This window comes from Kryptolebias marmoratus, linkage group LG18 (assembly GCF_001649575.2).
Source record: "Kryptolebias marmoratus isolate JLee-2015 linkage group LG18, ASM164957v2, whole genome shotgun sequence".
Classification (NCBI taxonomy): Eukaryota; Metazoa; Chordata; class Actinopteri; order Cyprinodontiformes; family Rivulidae; genus Kryptolebias; species Kryptolebias marmoratus.
In genome coordinates this window covers 16,306,125-16,314,117 of record NC_051447.1, presented here as the reverse complement: position 1 = coordinate 16,314,117, position 7,993 = coordinate 16,306,125, and the positions used below count along the sequence as shown (strand labels likewise).

Here is a 7,993-nt window from a genome sequence, read left to right as displayed (position 1 = left end):
TTGTTAGAGTGAAGGCACAATGAAAGAGACTTGTTCAAAAGGATTACAAATATGTTTGGATGTGAGACTTTTTGATTCTGCAGTTTCAACCTTTACACTGAAACTAGTAACACACAGGTCAGCCATAACATTATGACCATCTGTCCTGCATCGAGAAAAAACTCAACAAAGTTTACAATAAAAAGGAGTAATGATTACGGTTGGGCATTGAGTCTTGAGAATCTATTGGAGCTGGGACTGAAATTCTGATTCTCCTAGAATTATTAAAATTTTTTAATTTCCATTCCTAGTTTTGATACTCGGAAGAAGAAGCCGCAGAACAACAACGAAGAAGAAGCCGCAGGAAGTGCGTGCTCCAGCCATCAAAAGTGTAGCGCGCAGGCACATCCTAGTCACATGACTGATTTAAATCTCTAGTGGGAAATGCGCCCTAGCTGAGACTTTGCTGAGACTTTGTCAAAAATACAGACTTCAACCTATACATCAGTTTTTAAATCGTATCGATAGGCCAAGTAAAACCAGAGTTGTGATAAACAATTCACGCCGCATCTTTTTCCGGAAATCATCGTCACATTTGGAGAGCGTTAGAGCGAGAGGCAGCAGCAAAGATGGAGAGTCTCCAGTAGAAAACTCCCTCATCTCCCATCCGATGTCACCCCCAACCCATCCGATTGAAAAAACATAGTACGCATATTTGTCAAATGAACACATATCTTTCTGTACGTCACACAGGAGACTTCAGATCCACTCATGTTCCCACTCAGATAGTGACAAGATTCCAGCAGAATATTTCAGATGGACAAAACTGACTCCAAACTGTAGGAAAACTGGATCCACAGAATAAACTCATTAACCAAAAGTTAAACTATTAATGTCACACTATTACCAAAAACAGTCCTGGTGGTACTGCATTACCACTTTGGATTAAATGATTTTTAATTAATCTTTTACTCCTGTTTTTATGTTTAGCAGTAGTTGCATTTGTATTATTGGTAGCTACTTCTTTCAGAGTTTAATCAAGAATATCACAGTAATTCCCACGTTGTATACAGTGACAGCAAATTTACTGCCCTTTATCATTTTGTTATTGTGATTTCCTTTTATAAAAAACACGGCCAGATAAATAAAACAATATTTGCATTTTTATATATCATTTAATGTATGTGTGTTGCACATTTAAACCTCACGTATAAGGATTTAATCTTGGTGTAAATATTGATTTAAACAGTCACTAGGAAACTAACCAATAACCTGTACACTTTTAGTTATATTTAACTTTAATGAATAACTGTAGATGACTAAAATTTTTGTCAAACAGACTAAAACTAAATAAATATTTGCTGTCAAAACGAACACTTGTATGTAATGTAGGAGTGTAGTTTAGTAATTGTCCTACCAGTTATTAGTCAGGCCTCCCTGTGCAGATCAGACTCAAGAAGCATCACAAACAGGCGTCTGGAATCCTTGTGAAGGCTCACTGTCCCGGGTTGGAGTCCAACATCGGCTTAAAGATGATAAAAACTGACCTGCAGAAAGCAAGAAGACACGTTAAAATGACGAATAATCACACAATCTTTCATAAAGCATCACAATTATAACTGTGACATTGCTCTCTTTCCCCATTGCACACACCTTTTATCTACATTAAACCATAAATGTATAAACTAAGAGACTATCAACATTTATATAAAGCATTCTTACCAACAGGAACAGCATTCAGGGCTCTTAGGAGACCTCCAAATGGCAACAGGTGGCACCACTACAACAGTTGGGATATTTCTTTTTTAGGTACATTTAGCACATACACCCAGATTTCAGGGAACAAATACACAAACAAACATTACGTCTTGCATTCAGCACTCATTTAAGCCAAAAGTTTACTTCTCTCAGAGCTTTGGGTACGAATTACATGAAAATAGTTCGCTCAGAACGTTAGCTTAGCTTAGCTTAGCTAAGCTTAGCTAGCGGGGCTAGCCGTTAGCATCTCACTCGTAACGTTTTTTGTTTGTTTGTTTGTTTTCTTTACCTCTCTCGCCTAATAATTAACTTCACTCACCGATAAACGCCAACGATAGACGCTTAAGATAAACTCCTCTAATGCTTCCTACTGTTAATATTTCGACTTTAATTGGAAATACCGTAAAAAAACCCTGGAGTCCAGGTTGAAAGCGACGCTCCTGGGTCCTTATTTGACCGTGTGCCCTTCACTGCCGGCTCGGAAAAGACAGAACTTTCTTCCGGAACCTTTTAACAGCAACAGATAGCATTACTTTTTTATATATATATATATATATATATATATATATATATATATATATATATATATATATATATATATATATATATTACAATGAAATGCTCATTTTGAACAAACAACTGAATAAAATTAACATTTTAACAAAGAAAATAATAAAAGTTTTGCTACACAGCCCTTTGGTCAGTGTTTTTTTTTTAATGCGCTCTGTGGATATAGTTGATTTGATTTGAATTATTCACAATAATCTTAAATTGATGTGATTACAATTGTCTTGCTTCTGCTGACTTTCATTCCTCTTATCTCTAGAGCAAACGGCTTCTCTGGGATCTCAATTACCTGCTCCCTACTCTCACTACAGACGTCGTCCTGCCTGCCCAACCCCACCTTAAACCCATTAGTCACTCCTACTGCACATCTCACCATTGCACTACCCTCACTTCTCCAACACATCTGACTTCCTTCCTTGGCATCCTCAATTTTAATTTAAAAAAAAAATATGTAGATAGACAATAGAGATGAAGAAATACGTGCCTGCCTGAGTCCTTTTGTCCTAAAAACAAAAGTTTAACTTCCACACAAGTTCTTATAAAATTCATACAGGATTACATAATGAAGTTTGTGTGCTACAGAAATAAACTTTATGTAGGTTTCAGCTCAAATAATGATTTCATCTGTCCTAATCTTAGTTTAAAATAGGGCTAGCATAAATTAAAGTTAAATCGGAAGTCAGTGGTGTCGTAAGCCCTCATTTTGGCATCACTTTGTGCAACAATGTTTGTGCTGAGTGAGCTCGTTGTGTCCCTCTGCTGGCTTTGTTTTGTTGTCTTTTTAGCAGTCCACCAGTGAGTCCTGATGACCCTGTTCGAGTCTCTCACACATGGGGGGCACGTACCCTCCACAGCTGGCCGATCAGCACGTGGACTAACCTGAACCAGCTGCGGGTCACAAGTTGTAATATTTTCATAAACAAACTCATAAATACATAAACGGTGCCAATGGATGACTTATTTGAGGCTTTGATGTCGTATAAAAATGATCTGAATTGACACAAGGCTTTTAAATAGACACAAAAACAAGTTTGGGGAGGGGTGGGGGGGTTGTCGTGTGCCTGGGTCATGACAGGTCAAAGGTCAACAAAGCTGACAAAAGCCAGTGACTCCGTTAAAGGTCACAGCCCTGGGGTTTTAACTCGGCCCTGCTCGTGACCTGGCATTTATGGTGGTTTCTAAACGAATCGGGAGGAGTGGGGGGTGGGGGGTTATGATTAAAAAGCGTAAACAAAAAGCTTGGGTTTCATTAAAGGCCTAGCATTTCTTGAAGGAATGTATATCACCGGCTACCATTTATGCCAGAGTTTCAGATTAGGCTAATTTTGTCCTGGTCAAACCTTGAAGGTAACATTTTTATGAGACGTCAAGATCAGAGGACGTGTCGTGAGTGACTCAATATTTGAAAAATTCACTTTTTGTGTTGGCTGCTGTCAATTAGCTGTGGCGGCCATATGTAACCGGATTGACTCCAGAAGGTAATCAGCTGTAGATGTACATCCAGTGATTGCTTCTTCAAAGTTTCATTAAAATCAGTCCGCTGGTTAATGAGATATTTTGCGAACAGATAGAAAGAGACACACAAACAAATACATTACCACCTTTCCGGCAGTTGGGTGGTAATTATGTGTTTTAGTAATTTGTTAGGAGGGGAGGAGTGGAAAAGCAAAGATCAACGCCACAATATATTGCTCTCCAGTGGTGAAAAAAAAGAATGAAGTGAGACATGAATGGTGAGAAAGAGTTTCCAAAAGAAAAAGGAGGGATTTGGAGACGTGGTGGAGGGGTGACGGAGAGATAGGAGCCCATGGAAATGGTCTTGCTTGCCAGCTGCAAGAGGCATGAGATCATAGCCCCGTGCTACTCTGCACCATTATCCCCCTAAACCCTGCACTCCTCCTCCTCCTCTCCCTGCCTCCTATTGTCCTCCCAGACATACAGAAACACACACACGCGGCTACACACTGATTTGACTGTTCTGTTTATTGATGACTCAAGCTTGCCGTGTCTTTCCGGATACACAGTCAACACTGGAGCTCCGGCACCTCGAGGCCTAATGGACTGATCTCGACTGTTTACAGCTGTGGCCTTTCTAGGATGACTCACAAAAAAATAAAAAAGAAAAAAAGAACAAAGAGGTCTCTGTGAGCAGGAGAGCTTTTCCTATTCTCATCAGCAGGACCCACCGTAGCGCACTTCTTCTTCTTTTTTCCTCCAAAGATCTCCTGTCATTCTCCTCCCGTGATAAGCTTGTTGTCCTCTAAGTCTTTTATCTTCCCATCCACAGGAGGCGCTCAGACCTCCCTCTGCTCTGCTTATTTCTTTGTCTTCTATTTTTTAACTCATCAAACACAGTTAAAGAGATAGTCTGGCCGTGTTTGAAGTGATGTTCTGTCATAGTTTTCAGTAGGTAGCACCGTATGAGGAAAAGGGCGAGAGTCTTCGTCCAGGCTAGCCAAACGAGGGCCTGTGTTTTATTGTTCTTCAGACTTATAAAACAACTCTCCTCTCAAAAACTATATAACGGCGTGAAAGAACAACTCATTAGCTCATGTAAGAGATTCATTCGAGGCCCCAGAAAGCTGGATTGATTCCACTGAACAAGGTCGAGGAACACTTGGATTTGGTCAACGCTGCGGCTTTAATCCCAGAAGAAGATGGAGTGATCACGCTCAGTGTGGGTGAAAGGGGACGGTGGTCAGTACTGATTTAGCATCTACTGCGACGTCTCCTCTCCATGCTCCTCCATGTCTTATCAGCAGACGCACCTTCACAGACCAGGACATCGTGGAGGTTCTCATCTCTGAAGACGAACCATGTCACCAGGAGATGTAATCTTCGGTCAGAAGGACAAACCATGTAAGACATTCCTCGAACACAAACCGTTTTGGGCGAAAGTGCCTTTAAAGTATTCAAATCAATATCCTGCTGTAATTCGCAGACACATCTGAAACTGGACCACCTGCAGAGAATGGATGGTTTTAAAAGTAGGATTAGGGACCGTGCCTTGTTCCCGAAAGCTGCTGGTGATTATACTGCTTCCATATGAATCACTGGATGTTTTTAACTGCTCTGTTTGTTGTTGTCTGATTTTTTTTTTTATTTTAAATCTGGAACTGTTACTCTGCTGTCTTGGTCGTTCTGCGGGAGGAAATCGGAGCGTCCGGAGGAAAACACACGCAGAAAGCCCGGGAGGCGAACCAGCGGCCTCCTCGCTATGAGGCGACAGTTTTAACAACTACGAAGGCTCGTTGAGGACTTTTGGAGACTAATGTAGGAGCATGTGTTGTTCCATCGTCACCCGGCGTCAGAGCAGGACATGTTCACCCCTCCACCTCCAGACTGCAAACGGATCGAGCCGCTGACTGATCCATGTTGGGACGGAGCTGTAAAATTTTCCACTGCAATAAAATAACTCTGAGTGTCACTTTGGAGTCAGTTTTAACAGTCCTAACCCCGGACAAATGATAAACTAAATAAAACAATGTTTACTTGTAGTTCTAAACATATTTAGGGTGTTTTTACTCACTTTGAGGTTCTCCAAAGACATTATTCCTCTCATCTACAGCGTGCATGTACACAGTCAGGTGTGTAAATCAGGTGATGACTTCTTTCAGCAGCTTTTAGGACAGCCAGCAGCTGCTTGTCTTATTGTTGCAGTCGGCAACCCTGGTCCTCGAGGAACACTATCCTGCATGTTTTCGTCGTTCTCCTGCTTTTGACTCACCTGATTTGAATAAGTGAGTGATTAACAGGCCTCTGCAGACATCAATGACACGCTTGAAGAGCAGGGAAACAATGAAAACACGCAGGACGGTGTTCCTCGAGGACTCTCAGAACACAGACGTCTGGTTTTAAAAAATGGTGTCATGCAGAAGTGGAGAGGTTTCGTATTAGCTAACGTAGGGTTCTTTCAGAGCTGTATGACGTTTTTGATAAGCTTGAAAAAAAATTTAAAACTGGTCCTAGCCTGGAGGATAACTTCTGCCCTTTTCTCTGTATTCTGTGCTGTATGACTGATATCACAGCTGATTAAACTTCACTTTTAAAATGACCTGACTATCCTTAAAACATTATTGATCATTATCCATTCCCTGCATCTTAAAACACCAAAGTGATGCTAAGGCTCAGACATTCTTTTCGCTTCTTTTTCACGGTCTTATTTGGGCTCTTGAACCTTTCACCTTTGCTCCACTAACCCCCCATTCTCCCCCCTTTGTGTCCGGTTATGTATTTTTCCATGCATACCTGAGGGTGGGAGCACCTCTTGGCGCTTCGACATCAAAATTTCCACCCAGCGGGGGGCCCTAAAAAGCCTTGTGTTTGTTTGTTTTAGTGCAAAGCCTCGGCGCGAGCGCTGCGCCGGGCTCTCCTGGGAACAACACCCCATCGGAATGTCTGGAATTTTACACAACAAGGATTATCTCATCCCTGTCTGTTGTCTCTGCTCTCCATGTTTGTCATTCTTTCATCACTTTGGGCTTAGACACAAAGATGAGCAGACAGAGATGGAGACAATATAAAGAGGCACAACAAAGGGGAATGCTTCATCTGAAGGTCTTACTTACTGTTTTAAATGCTAATGCCTGATGAAAAAAATGCTTTTTTTTTTGTGGGCCCGTCTTTGTTTTCATTAACTTTAAAGGAAACATCTGCTGGAGCTGTACCGGGCTTTTTTATCTGCTCAGCCAGGCTCAGACAGCGTGACATCATTGTTTGGTAATTCCGGCGTAGTTACAACACTGTTTGGTTTGAAGAAATGCTACAACCACGGAGCCAAATCCAGAACCAGCACCAAATGTACACCTCAGTGAGATGCAATGATTTGTCAGTAATTTCTTCATAAAGGTGGCAAAGGAACGTAGATGTAGTGACTAAACAAACATAAAAAACAGTTTTTGTCTTAGCAAACTTACCCTTGTTTTGACTGAGCTGTTCAGGTTGATTAAACCTTAAAAATTAAAGTTCACAAGCAGAATAATTTTGTGTAATTAGTCGCACTGATTGGCAGATTTAAAGCCACCCACCTTCAGCCACGTGTCACACACACTTCTATCATCACCTAATTTTCTCTGTCATTTTTTAATTATTATTATTAGTGTGATTGTAATCAGTTACATGAATCACAGGAAGGAAACCCATCCTGGCCAAAGCGTACCAAGCCTTGGTGGATGCTGCCATCCTGTGGCTAAATGTTCCTTTCACCTTTGTTTTTTTTTTTTGCCTCGGTTCTTGAATTAGGACTGATCTGAGACGATAACTGTGTGTGACGAATGGCAAAATTGTGAGCAGAAGCCACACCAAGGTGCTTTTAACAAAACCAAAGGCGTCACAATAATATCCATTATTGTCATTAATAAACAGAACTGAGCGAAAAGTAGTAAAATCCAGTTTGATCAAACTCTAAAGTTTAGAACAATGCTATGACCTCATGCAATATTGTGATGTTTCGCTTGATCTGTTGGAGCTTGAATCATGTGTTGAGGGCAGGGGTGGAAATTAAAATATTTTCCCAGCCACTATTTTTTGTTGTGACAAAAAGTTATTTCATATGATGATGATGATGATGGAGGTGGGTGGAAGCAGTTGTGGTGCCCTACAAGCTGAACAACACCTCTTTCTGGGCACTGCATGGAAATAACTACATTTTTCTTATTTTATTTTAAACCATTAAAAGATGCATATCTGT

The 7,993-nt window shown here is 40.8% G+C and overlaps 1 long non-coding RNA gene across 2 annotated transcripts; it reads right to left on the bottom strand.

Annotated features, from left to right (window-relative positions):
- Positions 1-1,399: 1,399 nt before the first annotated feature.
- Positions 1,400-2,224, bottom strand: LOC112450788. 2 transcript variants are annotated; one of them, XR_003039483.2, is made up of 3 exons: positions 2,139-2,224; positions 1,702-1,759; positions 1,400-1,526 (listed from the first exon to the last, which is right to left on the bottom strand). It is a non-coding gene; the product is annotated as an uncharacterized LOC112450788 (long non-coding RNA). The 2 variants fall into 2 exon arrangements; XR_003039484.2 differs by having other exon boundaries at positions 2,057-2,175.
- Positions 2,225-7,993: the final 5,769 nt, after the last annotated feature.